This window comes from Bacillus rossius, chromosome 17, assembly GCF_032445375.1.
Source record: "Bacillus rossius redtenbacheri isolate Brsri chromosome 17, Brsri_v3, whole genome shotgun sequence".
Taxonomy (NCBI): domain Eukaryota; kingdom Metazoa; phylum Arthropoda; class Insecta; order Phasmatodea; family Bacillidae; genus Bacillus; species Bacillus rossius.
In genome coordinates, this window is record NC_086344.1 from 9047557 (window position 1) to 9069474 (window position 21918).

The 21918-nt window shown below is 38.8% G+C and overlaps 1 protein-coding gene across 4 annotated transcripts in view; it reads left to right on the forward strand.

Moving 5' to 3' along the window:
• Nucleotides 1-3746: 3746 nt before the first annotated feature.
• LOC134541023 (adenylate cyclase type 2-like) overlaps nucleotides 3747-21918 on the forward strand; it is a 469698-nt gene continuing 451526 nt past the window's right edge. For 3 of the 4 annotated variants that reach the window (XM_063384159.1, XM_063384162.1, XM_063384160.1), the window contains exon 1: nucleotides 3747-4157. The gene's annotated coding sequence lies outside the window, so the exon portion shown is untranslated. The remainder of the gene's footprint in view (nucleotides 4158-21918) is intronic. The other variant, XM_063384161.1, reaches the window with a different exon arrangement.

The window sequence follows — 21918 nt, forward strand, 5'->3', positions numbered from 1 at the left end:
TTGGAAATAAATTCCTTGAGTTTTGTCGAACTAATAATTGGAAATATGTTAAAATTAATGTCTTCTCAATGCGAACTGGATTTGAAAATGTAAAACTAAACACATATTTTTGCAATTTTGAGTTTTGCAATGTGTTGCTTCAAACTTTTAGGTGAGAGCTAACTTTCCCAAACAGTTTTAACAAAGTGTTAAATTCTACATTTCAGTTGGTATTTTACTTTGTCGTAGTTAATTATATTAAGTTTTATATTTAATATATGCAATTGTATAAGCATACTGAAGCTGCTATCATTGTGTACGCGGTAGAACGCCAGCAAAATGATGCGGGTTTGAATACTGGCCAGGTTTAATATTTTTTTTGCTGTCATAGGTCTAAGTTAATATGTAAGCCGTTCCCATAAGCAATGCAAATTATAAACCCAATATAGCTAGATAACGTAAAGGTCCGCTGAAACTTGATTTAACTCCTGCTTAAACAACATGGCTATACATGGCAGTCCATATCGCGGGATTTCTCATAACTGTTTCTTAGATTATTACTTAAGATTAACAAATTTTCCACTTTATTCTTTCATTATTTTCTGTGTACACACACGCGCGCGCGCGCAAACACACACACACACAGGTATGGACGCATTTTTGGGTTGCAGTAATATAAAGACATATTATATATAAATATGCTGTATGTTAAAGTTATGCTTAGACTACATTAAAAATTACACCTCTTTCTTTTGCATCGCTCTTTCTTGCGGTCAAGCTTTTTATTACGTTTTTTTTTAATACTTCTTCAAAAAAAGCACTACAAATATTTCAGATAAATAAATATTTTCTCAAAAGTAGCACATCCAAGGTACATAGTTTAAATTGCAAACTAACACTCTTAGTATTTTTTGAAACGTTAATTTCTTTATATTTGTTCAGCTTTGATGTAACTTAATATCCAGGGTGACATAAAATTATTGTGTATATTTACTTTACCTTTTTTTCCCTTTAGGTAGGCTACATGATTGAGTTGTCCTGCCGAAACATATAATACTGAACGAGATTTTGTGAAAATTTTCCGCGAGTTCGTATGTGAATAGTGATAAAGTATACTTACTTTTGGGACTGCCGAACTCAAGTATCTCATTTTTGCTGTATCTATTTTTCTTGTGACCACGATCCTTTTCGGTATACCTACAGGAGTACTATTTCACCTTTGTAAATAATTGTCGTTTATGATTAGAAAATACCTGTGTATTTAGTGTTGTTCATTTGAATCTCGTAAAGTGACGATTTGATTAGCCGATATACATATAAGGTGGCTGCCCTGCGCGGTGCTGGAATTTGCAGTGGATTTGTCAATGTGAGGCTAAGGACTCATTGTCAAGTAACATAACGCGTGCCTTCAGTTCCTGGAAATTTTGCAGATAGACTTCCGTGTAGGAGGGTGTGATTGAATGACGTGTTGGGCTGGCTGGCAGCCCGGCGGGAAACGACACAAAGTCGCCCCCGAAACAACCAGAGCAACCTAAATCAATGTGGACAGCAATGTCCAAGCCCCCAACAACCCCCCCTCCCCCCGCATGGTAGACTCTTTTCTATTTTGTCCAACTCTTCTTCCAGATCCATCCTTCTGTTTCCCGTAACCAACCTGCTTGATATTAATGCATGAAATTTCTGCATCCCGCATGTAAGTGCCCAGGGTTTTTCCTGTGTGTATGCAGGTTATACCTGGGCTCAACTTATCTAGTTTTAGTCTAGTATAGTCAGTGAGGTGAGTTAGTCATGGCTAAAACGTCATGGCTGGCCAATCCCCCTCCTAGCACACGATGCATGCTACCCCTCCTGCATGGCTAATACCCTGCATGATTAGAGCGTATAGGCTTCGGCCTGAGACGCACTTACTCCCTCCCTAACCCGGAACCCTCCCAAATACACTTAGTTTTAGTTAGGTTAGGAAAAAAAATAGATTAATGTGGAGAGGGGAAGAAGGAAGGCAATGGGACAGTACAGTTTCGCCTAGAACTTTGTAGCCGCGCAAATAGCAGACTTGCTGGCAGGTAATTTGGCCTTAAAGACCTGTGGGCGGTCCGTGTCCTTATCCTAATGTGAATGACGTCACATTGTCACACGGAAAACTGCCATGTTTACAATTGCGAAGTCCGATGTCAGAATATACTGATTTCTAAAGTAGTCACTAGAGCGCAGTAAATGATTTTCGATTGTTTTTTTTTTATTTTCTTCATGCATGTTTTTCAAACGGGAACCGGGAACTCAAATGTCGTGAGTGTTTTGTTGTTCTGTTGGCACAAAAAGTTAAAGTGGACCAATGTATTCGGACCAGGAAGATTTGGACCTTCACCTACACCACGCATGACGTCAGAGGGTCACGTGAGTCAATCAGTGATCAGTGTCCGACGGGCCTTCAAGGTCCCTCCTATGATAAAAGGAAAATCGTGCCACTCAAATTTCACAATTATTTAATACTTATCATTGTTAAATTTCACCGCTAACCTCTTATTCGTTTCACACTACCGACTAATACACACGTGGTACATGACGTAGCAACAGTGCGGTGCGATGCACAGCGTCTGAAATGTGTGTTCCTACTCAAAGGTTACGGTATATTCCGTCAGAATGTCAACAATGGTCGGAGTTTAATGAACAATGTGTTCGTAATCACGCTGCTTTTTCCTGCGGCTATCTCTACGGCCTTCGATGTTCGCCGTGTCTTGTATCGCAAAATGTGTGTTCGTAACCAACCCCCCGAGCGGTCGCCTGGACTGGTGGCGCTGCCTGGAACTGCCTGGAACTGCCCGCAGGTCCGCGGCTCAAGACCCGGATATGGCGGTCGACCCACATGCCCGCAGTGGCTCATGACCAGCTTCAAAACTGAACTGGAGGCATTTTCTTCGGTCTTCGGAAGTCAACCTCGTTCATGGGGGAGGAGGCTACATAGTGACATGCAATTATAAGCAACTACAAAAGGATGTACATAATTTACTATATATATATATATATATATATATATATATATATACACACACATATATATACATACATATACACATACATATACACATACATACACACACATACATAAACACGTGAGAGAATCTTACAGTACTCGCCAGAATTTTGTAACATCTAACCTCGGTAACGAGTAAAAAATACGTGTTCTCATGTTGCGAATACATTCATAATACGAAACTCGTACACGAAATTTAACGACGAATTATTTTCAAATAAAGCTGAGCGTGTGTGTTTTCAACTAAGTACAATTCAATAACGCGTTAGTTTCCGCACCCGCTGTTAGAATCCGTTGACGGAGCAGCTTTTGTCGACCACTGAACCATTTGAGCGAACCTCGTGCAAAAGCCTTTAGAGGAGGGCAAAGTTAAGACGTGTAGCAAGGCGCCGTGGTTATAGAGAACTATTCACAAACTATTATTAAAGCAAATGTTATTGATGTGTCAATATTTTATCTGACTCAGCGATAACAAGTCAGAGTCAGCACATCCGTACGCTTCCGTATCCACATGCGTGTCCTTATTTATTTTTTAGGGTGTCATTTGTCTGTTCGCGTCGTGCACGGGTGATGGCGCGCATGCGCGAGAGATCGACGCGACGCGATAACGCGATCGTGGAAAGAAGCCGACAGTCAGCTGCTGCCAGGCGTCTCAGAAGAATAGAATAAAATAAAGGGGGGGGGAGGGGAGGAGGTAGCGGAGCGGCTACCGCAGCGCTGCTAGCGGCGGCGATAGGTACTCGTTCGTCTGATCAAGTCCAGCAGTCAGCGAGTGAAGAGTAGTTCTCCGAGAGACGCAACGGAGAGCGCGCGCGTGTGTAACTTGGGTGAATGTTGACGTGAGTGACTGCAGCCACATTTTCGCACCTGCGAACGAACAGCGCATTTTACATCTCGCACGATTTTTTTAAATTTCAAAAAATACTGTTTCCGACATGGTTCTTGATGTTACACGCTAGGGAAATTAAATTAATTTTTTTAAGTGACTCGGGGTGGCCGACTGAAATCAGTTAAAAAATATTTTAGACTCGTTTCAAAGGGATGGAAACATACCTTATTACGCGTGCGATGTTAATGGTTGGTTGATTTTTTTTTCTTTCTGGATGACCAAGTAATTTTCTTCAGGGAAATGAAATCACATCAATAGGTAAGTAGCCTTTTTTTTTTACTCGCCCCGATTGTGTTGTTATTGACAGGTGTAGTGTTGTGTTAATGTGTGTGTGTGTGAGTGTATATATATATATATATATATATATATATATATATATATATGACCGTAGTTTTTTAAAGGCATTGGATTTCTCTCTCGTTTCGAGAATGTTATACCCCGAGGGAGTACCCTGAGAAAACAAAGACCCATAGAAGCAAGCAGGTAAAATATCGCACCTCAATCGAAAGAGGCTACAAGAGAGAAAAACTACTTGGCACATCTGTGAAGTGAATTGGAATGTAGCAAAATCTATGACATCAGAACCATTGGCAGGGAGAAGAAACATTTGAAGGAAAAAACGCATTTTCTTACTCTCATTTAGTTATTTTGTGTCCACCATAACTTACAAACTTTATGCTTTAATTTTTTTTTTCAAAAAAGTAAGAAATTGGAAGTAACGAACACTGGTGATTAGTAAACACCCCCTCCCCCCCTTGGACAATGAAATAAGATCATAAAAAATTAGTTGTCTGTAAAGTCGGTTTACGGACGATAGTTTAACGTGACGTCATAAAACATTGATGAAATGATTGCATACTTTATGAATAAAATTGAATCATTTTTATTTCAATAATAAAAGAATAAATACTTGAAATTATACTAGCAATCAGATTTTTAAAATGCAAGAATAATTAACCTTTATTGCCGACATTGCTGTTGTAATAAGCAATGAAAACCACATTAACTTTTCACTTCACTTTATAAACAGTCGAGTGGAAGAGAGATAGATGCGGCGCAAGCGTGCAATGAGCGTAACGGGACACAGTGTAACGGAACAATGTGCGTAACGGGACACTTTTTCTTGCGTGCAGCCGGCGTTCATCGATGTATTAGACGTTGTCACGTCAAAAAGAAAATTAAACGCGATTCAAACACAACATAGTAAGACGACAGGAAGACAACCACCAGACTCCAGGTTGTTTCGGGCCCATGAAATGTGTCATCACCAGGCAAGACGCCGTATGCCACAAACAATCACCGTGTTCTACACACATTCATTAAAAGCAAAAATTATTCCTGTTTTTAAAATAATACTCTGTGTACGAGTGAAATGGTTACTCTGGTATACAAAAAAAAAGGGGGGGGGGTTAAGGAGATGACTAATTCTTACTGTTATTTCTTAAAATCTTAATTCTCAACGAGTTCTTCCGTAACACATATCCAAGTTTATCCCTGTACCCTGTGGTACATGATGCTTGCTGTTTTAACTAGTCGCCTACGTCGAAAGATTCTGGACATAACAAAAATAACAATACAAACAAATTATGCCAGGTATTGGGAAATTTACTTTTAGGTATTTAACTTACTGTCATAATGCATTGTTATATCACACTTTTTTGGTTGTCACCGGATATTCAAAATAAATCGGCCAGCATTGTGAACCACAGGATCAATGTATACGTGATCATGTCATCGGTATCAAGGGGTTAACTTGAATACGTGATAAAAAAAATTTACCTTTAAGCTGGAATTACAATAGTCCGTCATCCGTCTGTCACATAACCAGCAGCCAATCATATGGCCCCAAAATTTCCATCCGTCCGTCAAAAGCTTGGTAGTTTCACACTTTTGACGGACGGATAGATTCAATTGTAATATCCAAATGGTTGCAAGGTGTTTTTTTGTGTCAAATGATAAGTTTTTGAATTTTGTTTAATTTTGTAGATGCTTACATAATTATTTTTTTTTAATTGTGTATGAACACATTTTAAATTTTGTGTTTTGAAACAAAAATCGTCCGATTCACATAAGTGCAATTAATTACGTATGCTAACTCTTGAAATGTTGAAATGATACCAGAGTGAAAAATAATACTACGTTTAATAATGAGTTATAAGTGAATAGCTCTCATGATTGTCAATTTAATCTATTTACATAAGAGAAAATTTTCTCCAAAATTTAAGTTTATTCTCAATATTTGGCTGCATGTTTTACGGAAAATGTTATGAAGGACGAACGGAGTGTTGTAAATCGCCTGGCGGCTCGCTGACGAACGGATGATGGCCCGTCTGCAATTGCAATGTCCCAAATTGTGTCCGACGGTCACTGATCGTCGATTAATCCACGTGACCCTCTGACGTCATGGGTGGCGTGGGCGATGGTCCGAATGGATTAGTCAACTTAAACTTGTTGTCCCAATGTGTGCATAGAAGCAGAACACTCGTAATATATTTGCTGTTTTCGGATCCCGTTTAAAAAGGGCGAACATAAAATAACGGACGGTGTGGTAAGAAGCCAAGAAGAAAAAGGACGAAAGAAATATTGACCGGTGCTGTGCGTTTGCGACCGGCTCTTTTCAAAGACCGAACACACGATTTCAGTTATCAGCATTTACTTTTTGCCTTTTGGGTTAAATAAATACAATCTAACTCCCACAACTTTCACAAGTTGAATGAACATTCAAAACTTAGGCGCCCCATACACTAGCGGACATGCTCGCCGACTTGGCACTAGTGTGAGGGCTGGTTCGGCCTCTGTCAGACCGAGCATGCTCGGCTTGCCGTCGGATGGCAGTTCCCTCCGAGCCGAGCCCCGGACCGAGCATATCCGCCAGTGAGCGGCAGGTCCCAACATGCTCGCCCCGAGCCCACAGCGAGTGTGCCGTCTGCTGTCGCATCATCACGTGTTCTAATGACAATAAAGTTTTTTGGAAGAAGTTCATAAATTTATATCGCACGCTTCGACCAGTGTGGGATGTAAGGAGTAAGGAATATATCAACAGGCATATCAAACAAGAGTGCTACGAACATCTAGTGAAAAAAGCCAGAGAAATGTGAATGAACATTACTTGTGAATGTACATTTATCCGTCCTCAAATAACTGTGCAGGTCTGTTGGCTCTGAGATTTCCAGCTCTCTCAGCATTGACATGTCACTACATATAACGATTTCGTTCCACAAGCCACCTTTTATACCAAACTCGTCGTTTCTTTTTAGTTGCTGTTCATCCAAACGAAATAATCCGCCATACAGTGCAATGCTGCTTTCAGCCGTTGTGCAAGTAGAACACGGACTGTCGTTATAGAGAAAGAGACGAGCATGCTCGTGTAGTGTGTGGGAGCGGCCATGCGCCGAGCATATCCGCTAGTGTATGGGGCGCCTCGTCAGGAGTGTATGTGTGTTAGTGAGGCGGGATACAAAGCGCGACGCTCGCTGGTATTTCTAGCGCGGTATAGCCTCTAAGCGCAAGGCCCTGAACTGGCGCGCAGTCTTCTCGTCACAGGATAACTGTTTAATTTAAGCGGTGACGGTAACATATTGCGGAGAAATGAAGATAAATGTGTAATGCAAGTCCCTTAAGTGCTTTCAATAATCTGTACCGGTTGTTTTACGTCTAAAAATTACTCTGGAAACACGCGTTTTAAATATTTTCACTCTTCTAAAAATACAGTTCCAAAACTTAATCCGAAATCAAAAGTGCTTTTCGGTCCTCAGTGAACTATTAAATGCTTTTCGTAAGCAGACCCCGCTCGGATATCTCGAGTAGTTTTTAAATCGCGTTGTTGTTCCTGAAGCTCTGCGCACCGCGTGTGTGCCCGGGTGGGCGGGGGCCTGAACACACGGACATCCCACAGGTTCGGGCGGTTGTAGACGGGCTTTGACGGATGCGACGAGCTATTGTAATCCTGGCTTTAAGACCAATGACTTCACAGGGAAAACAATTTGTAGCAGCCTGTCACTATTGACTTCAAAACATTCCACTATGTTGTAACATATGCTTCAACGAAGCCAAAATTTTAAAGAACAAATATATATTAAAACTGTTGAAAACCAAATGGCGTTCTTCGGTTCCTTTCTGTCCCTCTTAAGCTGCATTTTATTCTTACGTGTGCAAACTTAATGGATGGGCTTAACGTGTCGTTGAGGTTGAGACGATTTCAAACGATGAGGGTATGAGAAGAGAATGGAACACTGACGGAATGAAATAGTGGAGTAGCGGGAGTACCGTGAGAATACAAACGGCTCATAGCAACGTCCGCCGCGTTTCCCACTCGCAACCTTAATAAAAATTAGCTGTTAATTTCCCTTTTTAACACGCTTTCATTATCTTCACTTGTATCTAACTTTCTAAGTAATCAAATCTTGTAAGTGGATTTTAAAACTACTTCTAATTGTCGTATGGATTTTAATATTCAGTATAGCCCTATGTAATCCCGATGGCAATAAAACAATTTCATGACTATGACCCGAAGACTAACCATGTTTTTTGTATATAAATGAATCCGGGGCATGATGGAAAATTTGCCCGACGTCGACTCTCTCCCCCCCCCCCCCCCCCAGGAAAAAAAATGGGGGAGGCGGGGGTTAGGGGGTCAAAACCAAAAAATTTCAAAAATTGATTTTTTTTTTTATTTGGAGTGTTTTAGAGCCATTCGGGGTCCTGAACATTCTACCCCCTGCCCCTTTAGGGGAGAGGTCATTTGTCCTAGAAGTTTTGAAAGTCGTAACAATTAAAGTACGTTAATTTTGACGTGCCCCCGAAGCTTTCGGACACCGTCATACCTCCTTGTGCGGACGGTGAGAGTGAAGGGGGGCGGGGTCAATGACTCCAAAATTTTAGGGACTATTAAAATAGATTTGGTAGTGCATTTCGAGAAACTTAATTCAATATAAACTAAAAATAATAAAAAATAATTATATTTTTAAAAAAACTTAAAAAGACTCGCTTTAATTGATGTATGAACCAAAAAATAAATAAATAAATCTTTAATTTTGAGTAATCTGTTCAACAGTGACAGAATTAACTTTAACTCTGTATAACGAATTTTTTTTAATTCATTAGCTTAAAATAAGAATTAAGTAATGAACAAAACAATTAATTTTAATGAAAAAAAAGCTTGGGGGTGCTTGATATCAGTTGTATTAAATTTCTACCACTAATGTCTATTCATTAGGACAGAGTCATTATGAAAATGAAAGAAGAGAGCCCCACGCTTTTTTTCATTAAAATTAATGGTTTTATGTATGTAACCCCCAATATCCGCAAAGAGGTTTGCTATTCCCCCTCAAATAAACCTCTAGGGGTACCTCATTCACCTCTTCATAGTCATAATAGTCTTGCTCATCCCATTTCGCTCATACATCCGCCATATTGGGTTTTATTTTCGAATGCTCTTATTTTATTATGTGGCAGCCATTCTGTTTTTAATCTGATCGTTCTCTCTCATTTCACTTACTTTACCACCTTCTTGTATTTCATTTCCCAATCATCTCATATATACAACCATCTTGAATTATATAAATATAGGCTATGTCTATCTTTTATTATGTATCCCTTGCTAGAGTATGTGATGTATTATTCGTTTTTTTAATATTGTTAGTTGCTTTAGAATGTATTGTATGCAGTTAACAAATTTTGCATAGAAAAGATTATTAATTTCATATTTTGTTGAAGCAGTGTATAGAATATAAGAATGAATCACCTGATCATTCTAAATACTAATTAAAAATAATTTATACCAAAGGATGTTAGGCTCAGACCACTCAACTATCAGGACGGGAATAAGCATCGAGTGACAACTTTTATATTTCACTAATTTAATAAGTTTATTTCACCTAAAATCCTTTATTATTTTTTACACACCACCAAACTAAAAACTATTTGTTTTAATTATCTTTTAAAGATTTGTGCAATGGGAGTGCATGACTTGATGTAAGATTTTGGACATACGCCATTGATAAGCACATGTATGTCTGTAAAAGAAAACTACAAAAAACACAAATTAAGGAAAAAATTGCTGTTGTCAACAGGATATAAACACCACATAATATTCCATAACAGGAATATGGTCAAAAACAAAGAAAAAACAAAGAAAACTGGACCAACAGAACGAAAGAAAAAACCACAAGTGGTGACAGCACAAAAATATTGAACCCAAAAAAATTCAGCACAACAGTTGAAACGAGACACAAACACAGCAAAGCGAAAAGACGAAACAAAACAATAGTTTTCAAAAAAAAAAAACAGAAGAGAACGAAAAAAAAACCCCACAAATGATGACAGCACAAAAATATTGAACCCAAAAAATTTCAGCACAACAGCTGAAACGAGACAAAAACACGACAAAACGAAAAGACGAAACAAACACAATAGTTTTCTAAAAACAGAAACAATCGACGTTTCGGGAACTGCTATCGGCTCCCGTCCTCAGGCAGAGACGCACATGGTACGAAAAGAAAATGATTTGCTTTTTTTTTTTTTAACTTTGAAACAGATAACACTGAAAAATGGATAATATTCTCTGTGACGTTACATAAAATGTTGATAGTAATAGTTCGGAAGCCTACATTTCACTGTGATGAGAGCCACACATTAACTGTTCCGAAATTTTGGAAAGTTTTCCTATCGCTCGTGGAAAGCCACCACATTGCAAGGATTTATATATTTTACGGTCGTAGAGTATTTTGAAAATCGCTAACCTAACATAACCAACCTTTCATTTTAGTTACGATAATCTAACATACCTTCCCGAGAAGAAGAAAAAAAAACATTGAACTGTTATTTGTCACACTGACAAGAACCTAACCTAACCTCACCTCAACATTTACTCCGGTTGACTTTGGAACTGTTCGGATCGTGGTCGTGGCTGTGGCTTTGATAGGACGATAAAACTGTAACCCCTCGGAAAGGGTACCTTTCATACTTTTGGTGGTGGTAGTGTAGCTGGGTAGAAACTGGAAAGGTACCCTTTCCGATTTCTTAAAATGCATATTATTTTCTGCTCTAAAATCGTGAAAGTTATCCCCTCTAACCTAACCTAACCTAAGGGCTTCAAACCAAAAAATAAACAAATATGGAAAAAATTTGGCTGTAAAAATTTTTAAAATTACATAAGAAACACCTTTATGATAAGAAAATAATATTACAATTATAAGCTAATTTTAACCTTTTTTCAACATTCTAATACGCAATTGGAAACTAAAATTAGGTTAGAGGGGATAACTTTCACGATTTTAAAGCAGAAAATAATATGCATTTTAAGAAATCGGAAAGGGTACCTTTTTAGTTTATTTTTTGCTGTGTCATTATACAGAAAATCCTGAAAGGTATCCTTTCCGAGGGGATGCCTTTCCAGTGCATATTTGCATTAAAACCGAAACATTTTAAGAAATCGGAAAAGGATACCTTTCCAGTTTCTACCCAGCTACACTACTGCCACCAAAAGCAGGGGATACAATTCAGCTTTGATGGCCGTGAACTGTCGGCTGTCCGTGCCTAGACAATACGCGAGGTGTCCGAGTGTTTCCCTCACAAGGGACAGGAAGGCGGATCGGTTACACTAGTCCCTGGCGCGGGAGTGTGTCGCAAGGCGGGCTCGGTAATAGCACGGCCCGCGGCAGGGCATTTCTCACTCACGATCCCGAAAGTAGGTCCTCCGCGGGCCCGCCAAAGAGACGACTAAATTATACGGCCCGCAACGGGGAGGGAAAGGGGTAAAAAAAGGCGTAGCTTAAATTACTGGCCTTTTTTTTATCGCCTCATCTTTGGCTATAATCTGATGATACTTGTTACCAACCTTTTTCTTTTTGTAGGTTATGTTTCCAAAAGGTAATGTACAACTTTTTTATAGCCTCTTTGACTTCATTAGAGCCTAACGAAAAAGTAGAATAACGAATGAATATATATATATATATATATACATACATACATACATACACACACACACATATAACCTCAGAGCGTTACTGGAATATTAACGGTAGTTTAACTGCATTGCTATTTGGTGCCGTGTTTGTCCCACTTGCGGATACGTAAACTGCACGTTACACACTTTTCCCCTCCTGAAGTGTTAGTATTAAACAAATTTTAAAACACTTAACTCACACATATTATGTAATTGCACTGTACTAGCGGGCACGACTCGTCAGAGGTGTATCTGTGTCAGTGAGGCGGGATGATAAGCGCGACGCTCGCTGGTGCTTCTAGCGCGGCGTTGCCTCTAAGCGCAAGGCTGTGAACTGGCGCGCAGTCTCCTCGTCGTCACAGGATAACTGTGAAATTTGAGCGGTGACCGTAACATTATATTGCGGGGAAATGAAGATAAAGGTGTAATGCAAGTCCCTTAAGTGCTTTCAAGAATATGTACCGGTTCTTTTACACCTAAAAAGTACTCTGAAATAATGCGTTTTAGAAATTTTAACTCTTCTAAAAATACAGTTTAAAAACTTAGTCCAAAATCAAAAGTACTTTTCGGCCCTCAGTGAACTCTTAAATGCTTTTCGTAAACAGACCCCAATCGGATATCTTGAGTAGTTTTCAAATCGCGTTGTTTTTCCTGAAGCTCTGCGCACCGTATGTGTGCCCCGGTAGGCACGTCCCTCGAATCGCGAATTTATGCATCATATTTTAGCTGTCAAGTTACTAGCTGAAAACACATGGAAGCAGCATCGCTGCTTGTAGCGAAGTTAGTGAGCTAACGTACGACTACAACCAGTCTGAAGTTTCGCTCAAACGCCCAGACAGCCACGCACCCACGAGTTTACTAAATATGCCTACAGTAAATACGGAACATTTCCCAATACATTTTCCCGGGTCAGTGAATCAAACAAGTCATGAAGGATATTTTCGATACTCTTCTTTTTTCAACACCATTGAGTAAATAAATTGCCTTGTTAGTAGGGAGCTGACTCTCACCGCTTTTGAAACTTCGCATTTTTTCATTCTTTATTCGCTAAAATTGACAAACATGAAAGCAGTTTTTTCCATGCATTTAAAATACGATAAACGCAATGTAAGTCAGTTAGAGGCATTTTATTAATATATAATGCTGGCCTTTTCTGTAGGTACGAAATAAATATTTAATACGTGTGTCTATCAAACCTGCGCGTGAAATTTATGTACACTCAGCAGCAAAAAAAAAAAAAACTTACACACTGATATCCCCCCATAATCCTAGTAAATAGATTTTTTAAATTTGTGATAATGATTAGTTTCTTTATAGGTTATTTAAACAAATTCTACCATAAATAAATAATCTTTAAGAATAATTCTGTAAAAAAATTATAAATAATGAAAATAAGAAATTAACATATTTTAAATATGATAAGTCTTCATTTTCATTAGTTTTTCTGATAACGGGTATTACATCCTCTTGCACGGCGTAGGGTCCTAACCCTGTCAGGCATAGAAGAAATTACATTTTGGACGTACTCCGCCGGGACAGCATCCCATTCTTCATGAAGAGCAATATGAAGCTGATTTCAATCACTAGGAGGAGGATGACGGTGCCTAACACGTCTCCATAAATTATCCCACAAATGCTCTAACGGATCCATTGGAGGTTGGAATTAATTGAAAATCAGAGAACTGTGCGGTATTCATCGGCAACCTAACAACATAAAAGTCGTTAACTTTTCGCAAGAAAATGTTGGGTACCACGATATGTTTTTGTCTTCCGTTGCTGGGAATATTTATCCTAAATCTTTCGGTATCTATTTTCCAATACGGAACAACCAAAACACTATGTTAAAATGCTTTATCTTTTGTTTCAAAACTTTAAAACTGCATGGCCGCAAAGTATGTGTGTTGGAATTCATGACTTCAGTTTAAATTGTCAAAAATACACACGTGCACACGGCAGCCATGCTTTATTCGTTGCTTCCAAGATAATTCAACACTATTAGAAAATAATGCCTGTGAAATTACGTGCATAAAATTATTTTCTTAATTTAGTAAAACAATCGAGATAAATTTTATTTAACAATATAAATCAATGATATGCTGAATGTTTATTTCAATTTATTAATTTCAATTTTGTTTAATTAATAAATTAATAATTTACAGTGAAAATAAATCATACTTATGGGAACATAACTTCACATACATAAATATACTTGAAAAAGTTTATAAGCACAATTTATATCACTAATATTTACAATAAATAAATGTATTTTAATTATATGTACCAGTATACAATAACAATCACTAGTGAACAAGATTTGGAAGCATATATATATATTATTATTTTATTGTATCCTATTTTTTTCTTCATCCAGTGAAAATAACGTTGCATGGTGCGCGCGCAGCGTAAAAATTCCATCTATTTTTTTTCTCTCATAACGAGCCTAAAGAAATATAACTTCAAAAATTGATTAATGACTGAAACGCATGGTTAACATATCAAAGATTTTAAAATGTACAAAACCTACTCGCAGTTCAGAAGTGTTGAATCCGGTAAAGCAACCTCAAGACAAATTTGCGATACACCGAGCCTCATCTCCTGCCTTATTTAAACTGAATGGATTATTTCAATTAACATTGTCCGTACCTACTCGGTTATAACCAGATTACCTACAAAAAATAACACATGATTCATAATTAGAGCCATGTACATGGTGTACATAGAAGAATGTCCTAGTTTCAATGGTATAACAGCTTAATTTAGACTATTTATAACAAATCATACATCAAATCGAAGGTAAACTAACCTTGTTTTTTCCTACAAATGACCAATATGTGCACCTTTAGTTATACGGCACACATCCAACCGAAAGTTAAATTCTTCCCACACTTTGGTTAACAACTCCGGAATAATGGAAGCGATAGTGTCTTCAGTTCTGTGACTCAACTCTGGCAAGTCATTAGATTTTTTTTAATTTTTTTTTCCTAACCTAACTAAAAACTAAGTGTGTTTGGGAGGAGTCCGGGTTAGGGAGGGACCTAAGTGCGTCTCAGGCCGAAGCATATCACGCCCTAGTCATGCTGGGAATAGCCATGCAGGGAGAGGGTCATATGCATCGTGTGCTAGGAGGGGATTGGCCAGCCATGGCAGCGATTGTTGCCATGACTAACTCCCCTCACTCTTCTCTCTAGTCTAAACTACTAGTTAAGTTGGGCCCAGGTAAAACCTGCATAGACACAGGAAAACCCTGGGCACTTTCATGCGGGATGCAAGTTTGCATGCATTAAGTGTAGGAAAGTACAGGAGACAGAGGATGGTCTGGATGAAGAGTTGGCCAGAGTAGAAAGAGTCTACCATGCGGGGGTTGGGCACTTGGACTCGAGGTCCGCTTTCTTTTTGTCCAGGACTGGAATTTTCTGGCCAGGGACGCAGGCGCCCCTGGCGGTGAGGGTAACACGAACCACTCACATCCGCTCCAGACAGCAGCACCTATAACTAAAAGAAAGAAAATTAAACATCCTACAGACTAGACTAATTTTAGTAAATGCATGTTGCGCGGGCTAACATGCCTTAACATGTGTTATAACGCATGTGTGGGCATTAAATGTTTTAATTACGTTAAGTATCCGTGAGCTGAGCCATGGGCCTTACTCCGGAGAAACTATAGCTTCAGGTCGCCTGTCGCCTGTCAATGGCTGTCGGCACTTAGAGAAATTAGTTCGTCCGTCATTGCTTAACCCATTATCACAGCATCTACGCATCCAGAGCTACGAATAATTAATTTAAACAGTGTATCCGCGAGTTGGCGCGCCAGGAAACACTCAGGAAGAGGATACAGCACTTGTTGCCTGTCGTCAGTAAGGGCAGTCGGACGGTCAGCGAAACTATCCGATTCCCTCATCGCGAGCCCTTTAGCCCCAACTTCTACGCTTTATTATCTACGAGGTTGTGTGCGCTTAGTATTAACTGTAAATGTGTAATTAAGCAAAACTAAAACTATGTTTTTTGTTTTTTATTTTTTTTAGATTTTTATATATATATTTTTTATATAAACATATATTATATAACATAATATGGGCTAATATTATTATACTAACGTCTATTCACTAGTTATAGTGGAAGAACTGTCGGCGTATGGGTTTAAGGCGAATGGTGAAAGAGCATTCGTATTTTATTTTTATTAAGTGAGGTTTTATATGCGTGCCACTTTCGAAGGACGTCGCCCATTAGCATACAGCATTCCACTCGTATCGGTATCCCCAACTCGATCGGTGTTTATTTGCACTGAATGCCCAGGCAGGCGCCTCCAGTCATGGCACGCAATCTACAGTTAGTTGTGTTTTTAGTTCTTCACCTAGCACTTTGGCATGGACATGCCCATCATGCAGACAGCTTGCCACCCTACGGAGCCGCAAGTCATTAGGTAGCGGCGGAAAGAAGACATGATCTTTTATAAAGCCTGAAAAGAAAAAGAAAAAAAGCCTGGCGTTTTGTAATGTGAACGTGGAGGCAAGCGAAAGCTCTTTTGTCTCGACCATTACGAGCAATCCAACGATCAGGGACTTTGACGTTCAACCACTATCGTGCAAAGAGATTCCAATGGGGAAGGACTCTCCTGAAATTACAGATTCAACCTTAGCACATTGCAGAACACAAAACGCTTTACACGGGTCGTTACCACATAGCCGAAATACCACAACGCCGAAAGTACAATAACGCCGAAAGTACCATAACGCCAAATGCCAAATTGACCGCAACGCCGACAGCTAGAAAACTGCTGTGTACCACAACGCCGAAATACAGTAACGCCGAAAAATGTTGCTGCGGAGAGGGGGGGCCACAGGAGCAAAATGAAAAACATCTGAATGAATTTGTGTGCTAATCTTACCGAACCTAACCTTTGTGGCAGTCCTGCAATGCCATTTTTCGGGGTTGATGTATTTCGGCGTTGTGGTAATTCGGCGTTGTGGTACACAGCAGTTTTATAGCTCACGGCGTTGTGGTACACAGCAGTTTTATAGCTGTCGGCGTTGTGGTCAATTTGGCATTTCGGCTTTATGGTTTTCGGCGTTATTGTACGTTCGGCGTTGTGATATTTCGGCGTTGTGGTGCGTCCCCGCTTTACATTCAGGAGTCGCCATTTTGCGTAGGTGGCGCTTCAAGTGAGAAAATAACAAAGCAGTACTCGCGCATGCGCTTATCTAAAACTGAGTTACTCTTTGATTGTGACCTTGAACCAACACTCTACAAAGCTTACATGTGATACAATTAAATTTATAACTGGGACATGCTTTTATGGACGTACGGTATTTTTCGCGAAAATATTTCGAGACTAGCTGAGAGTCAAAACACTGTAGCATTGTCTGTGTTTTGTGATTGGTCGAGTTTCTTTCAGGTACAATGTCAGCGTTCCAATCACAATAATTCAGCGCAGAAGCAAACTCGGCCTAACTGCCCGGTCAAATATGGTGACGTCTTCTCTTTTCTTTCAGCCACCCACTACAAGAGATAACCACTGGCTAGGGCATATTATATTGCTGTCTAAAGGACGTTAGGATTTTTTTTCTCGCTATAAATGCCTTCCCTTGCTCATAATCAGCCTTTAAAACCCAAAACAATGCATTTGATGATTTCTTATGCGTTCCCTGGAAACGGCCGCTGCATTTTTAATGCTTTCTTCGACTCCTGGCAATGGTAACTAGATTTAATTTTTTTTTTATCTTCTGGCAACAGCAATTATTACATTGTTATGGTTTTCTTTGTCTCCTGGTAACGGCAACTAAATTTTTAATCCAGCAATTGCATTTTTGGTGCTTTCTTCTCCTGGCAACAGAAATCGCAATGTTGATGCTTTCTTGTCTCCTGGCAACAGCCACTGCATTTTTAATCCAGCAATCACATTGGTAATGCTTTCTTCGTCTCCTGGCAACATCTGCTGCATTGTTGATACTTTCTTCATCTCCTAACAACCGAGTGTCGTATTGTTGATGCTTTCTTCAGTAGTATAATTTAATCAAGAGAGGCCATTACAGGTTCGCCGATTCGAGAGACTACTATTGAGTGGTTCATCGTAGAAGTGAAGCCATCAGTAAGTTAAAAACCCCGAATGTGGTGACGTTTTTATTTTACCTCGTCGACGACAGAAGTGATCCCCAAGGCTTAAGCTACGGCCACACAGGGTGCTATGCTCGCTATGCTCGCTACGTTAGCTGCGCAAGTCAAATATAGCCAGTTGCATTTCAGGTGTCACTGGCCAAACAAAGCTGTGTTCGCTATGTTCGCTATGTTGGCGACGTGCCAGAGGTTTTGTTCTAGTTATTTTTCCAAAACGTTGCTGACTTCGCGCATGCGCAGATAAAAACATCTGTTTTCGCGCGGAATCGTGCTGTACTTCTGCGTTTCTTTTTTGTGACGTTTAATTTCTCTCAGTATTGTGCTTCAAATAGTCAAGTCGACCGAAAAAAGTCGAATTTATCCTGAAATAATCCATAAATTTGATTTCGTCCTCACTGAAAATGCTTCATCAAATGAAATCCCTCGAATTCTTTTTATTTTTATATTAAATTAATGAACCCATTTCTAGAGACCTGCAAAATTCGCGGGTTCAATGACCTCCAGGATAGACTCTACTACACTCTACACACTCGGGCAAATGCCACCTGTTCATTGGCTGCTGACTTGTGAGTCGTCTCGACTGTCTGTGATTCGACACTTCTTTGAGCGAGGGTCTCTAATTGGCCCTCAGTCCTCCAGATTAACAGTGAACCAATGGTAGAAGCAACGCTAAGGTATAATTATTTGAATTGTAGCATATTACGAAATGAATCCGCGAATTGTGCAGGTCTCTAACCATTTCTTTTTACGTTCACACACTGTGAGAGACAGCAGAATATCATCACCGTCGGAATCATCACTCGAATCCCACAGCATACTTCTCTCCGACGTCGCGAACTGGACTATCCTGTCTGGCCGCCTGGCGCAGCGAACATAGCGAACATAGCAAACATAGCGTAGCTTTCTGTGTGACCTCGGCTTTATTCATAGGAGCTGCGGGTCACGAAGTCGATACATGATGTTGTGACGAAAGGACGAGTGTATAAGTAGATACAGTAATCTACAACTGTATGTACAAGGATAGGTGATTGTTCTAAAGTTATTTGCGTGTTTGTTTTGTTGAAAGTATCCAATATACATATTGAATTATCTTTTCATATCTTTTTAATATGAACTTATTTTGTTAATTTGTATTGTACCAATTTTCATATTAATATATCTTAATTCTTTACTCTCAGAAACTGTTGATTTTTCGTTTACTCAGTGGTTACATAAAAGAAAAGGGTTTATTTTTTTCATTTGTTCTCTTTTGGTTTTAGTTTTCATTCATTCATTGATAATTATTGAGAATTTTGTTTGTTGAATACGACAGATATTTGCTTAACTGATTTTTAATTATAATATGAAAATTTTCTATTAATTAGCTACTATTATTAGATTTTGGATACTATAATTTCCATTATTAATATTATATTTTATTTAAAACTTGAGAGTATTGTGAATACTGTCATGTTTCTCATGCCAGAATAGTTTCTCGTTGACCTGCGTGAATTACAGTTTGAGATTGCTAAATCGCGAGTTATTATTGAACCAGTAGTAATTAAACGTGTATTAAAAGGATTGGTTATCGTGGATACGTAGAGGCAGGCATTATTCGCGAATTAAGCTGAACGCCTATTAGACTGCAACAAGGTATACGCGCACCAGCGGTTTCTTCCTTGTGATTGGCGACCGTCTGCGAGAGAAGTAGTTGCCTTGTTTGGCTGAGCCACTCAGGACGCATTTGCTTTCGCAATGAATTACTGTGAATGGTGTTTTAAAAATCGTCAATTACCTGAAAGAAACTCACCCAATCACGAAACACAGACGATGCTACAGTGCCTTAACTTTCAGCTGATGGTCTCGGAATCTTTTCGCGAAATATGCATGGTCCTATGGATACGCTTAAGAGATTCAACCATCCCGGTCCATTATATTGTGTTTAACCTGGAAGTGAAATCTGTGTTTACGAGCGGGTTATCACTTCGCCCACTCCCCGTCCCCTACCCCTGCATTTCCCTCTACACGGTTCACCAGCCATCTGTGTGAACCGCTGCAGTCTAGCAGAGGAAAGCTGGCGAGCCAGTAAACACGTGGGTCTCAGTGTACTCAAGACGAGGTGGTCAGAAGCAGGAACTATTACATTTTTAGAATTACTCCCCGATAGTGATTGTGTTGGTTCTCTTTACAGTGTACATTACAGATACAACGACATGGAACAGGCAACAGTTGAGGATATTACTTTATCCCTTCTATGCACTTCTAAAGATTCCCGAACCTCTTTTGAAACGCCTTTTCACAATTTTTCAATACACTTTTTTTTTGTAAATGTAACTGAAATAATCGTGTAAGATTACAGATATCTGTTAATATTACATTTACATGAAAGCAACTATACCATTACAAAAAAAATGTTCGCAGCAGTACTGGGTTCGGATTCTTGCCCGGGCATTTATGCTTTGTGTTGTCGCAGTACCGTTTAAGTTATTTGTAAACCGTTCCCTGAATAGCTTTCCAGTATTAATTGCGCACATCAATGAGCATAATAAAACAAAATAAAGTCCAATCATCGTTTAATACGCTCATCTTTTCCATGATTTAAAACATTTACGTTTGTACAAAACATAAATTACATTTTAAAATTATGCGCCAGTTTTTTATAAGCGTGACAAGAAATACTCAGTTTTGTTTCCAAAAACGTATTTAATGTATGCTAAAATAACCACCGCAACGAGTTGTACAAATTAACAATATTTGACTTGTAGTACATAAAATTACAAACTATTTCTTGGCAACTAGTTACTAAGGTATTTTTCTAAAAGTACATAACAAAATTCACGTGAGCGAGTTTTTAAGTACTCGCCAGAAATGTGTAACAACTAACCTCGGTAACAAGCAAATTAATTTGTTCTCATGTTATAATACGAAACTAGGACACGACATTTTTACTTAGAACTGTTTTAAATATTGCCGAGCGTGATCAATATCTAAGCAAATTATATTTTCATCACAGAATAAATAAAGACATCAGAAGCGAACTAGCGAGTCGGCGCCTTTGATGTCAGCGAACTCGGGCGCTGATTGGCTAGTGATGTACGCCATATTATAACTGCGTTCCCAAGGTAAACAACCCATATACGACAATGTACTTTCGTGTGAAATGTTTATCGTCAAATATGTTTTTTCATTGCGATTGAGATAATTAACAACAATTTCATAAACACGCCGAAGCTTACGGTTCGTAATAGAAAAACGTTTTTTAAGGAAATGATAAAATTTTTATCATAAACTTGTTATTTTATTAACCTGTGTAGCTGATGCTGACTGGTTATTTTACCCGAATTATCACCTGTTCTGATGGAAGACAAGTCCTTCTTATCCATTAAATGTGGTTTTGCACGAGTAATAGGGCCTAGTGTTTGTTTTTTTGGGTGGTTGCAATAGTTGTGCAGTGCGCGACAGGTATTTTCTTGTTAATATGTCCACTTACGAAGTGTAGGATTTCGAGAAAATAAGACATAAAATGCTATTAATTTATTAATACGTATTCAAAATCCATCGGAAATTTAAAGGGTAAACGCATTTATATAGAAATGCATGTTTTTTTTTGGCAACAGAACACAGGTTCGTGATTCAAGGTTAGTACTGCTATAAATGAGTTATGCATTTAAGTCGTTTGTTTATAGTAAATGTAGGCCTACTAATTAGTTTAGTGGTATTTATATAGTAGCTATCACGCAGCTTCGTATTGAAAGTGTATGTTATAATAAATGATTGGCTTGATGAAACCATACTATAGGAAAGCTGGCCTTTGCTGTTTTCACAGCATAAAAATGAGATAAACATAAGTAGGCCTACTTACATTGCATATTAATATAAAAAGGTATTTGTCCATGTCTTCGTGATCCAATCACATCAGTTTGATATAGGTAACCAATTCGTGTACCAAGTGTAGGCCTCTGTTACAAAAGTCTCACGAAAGAC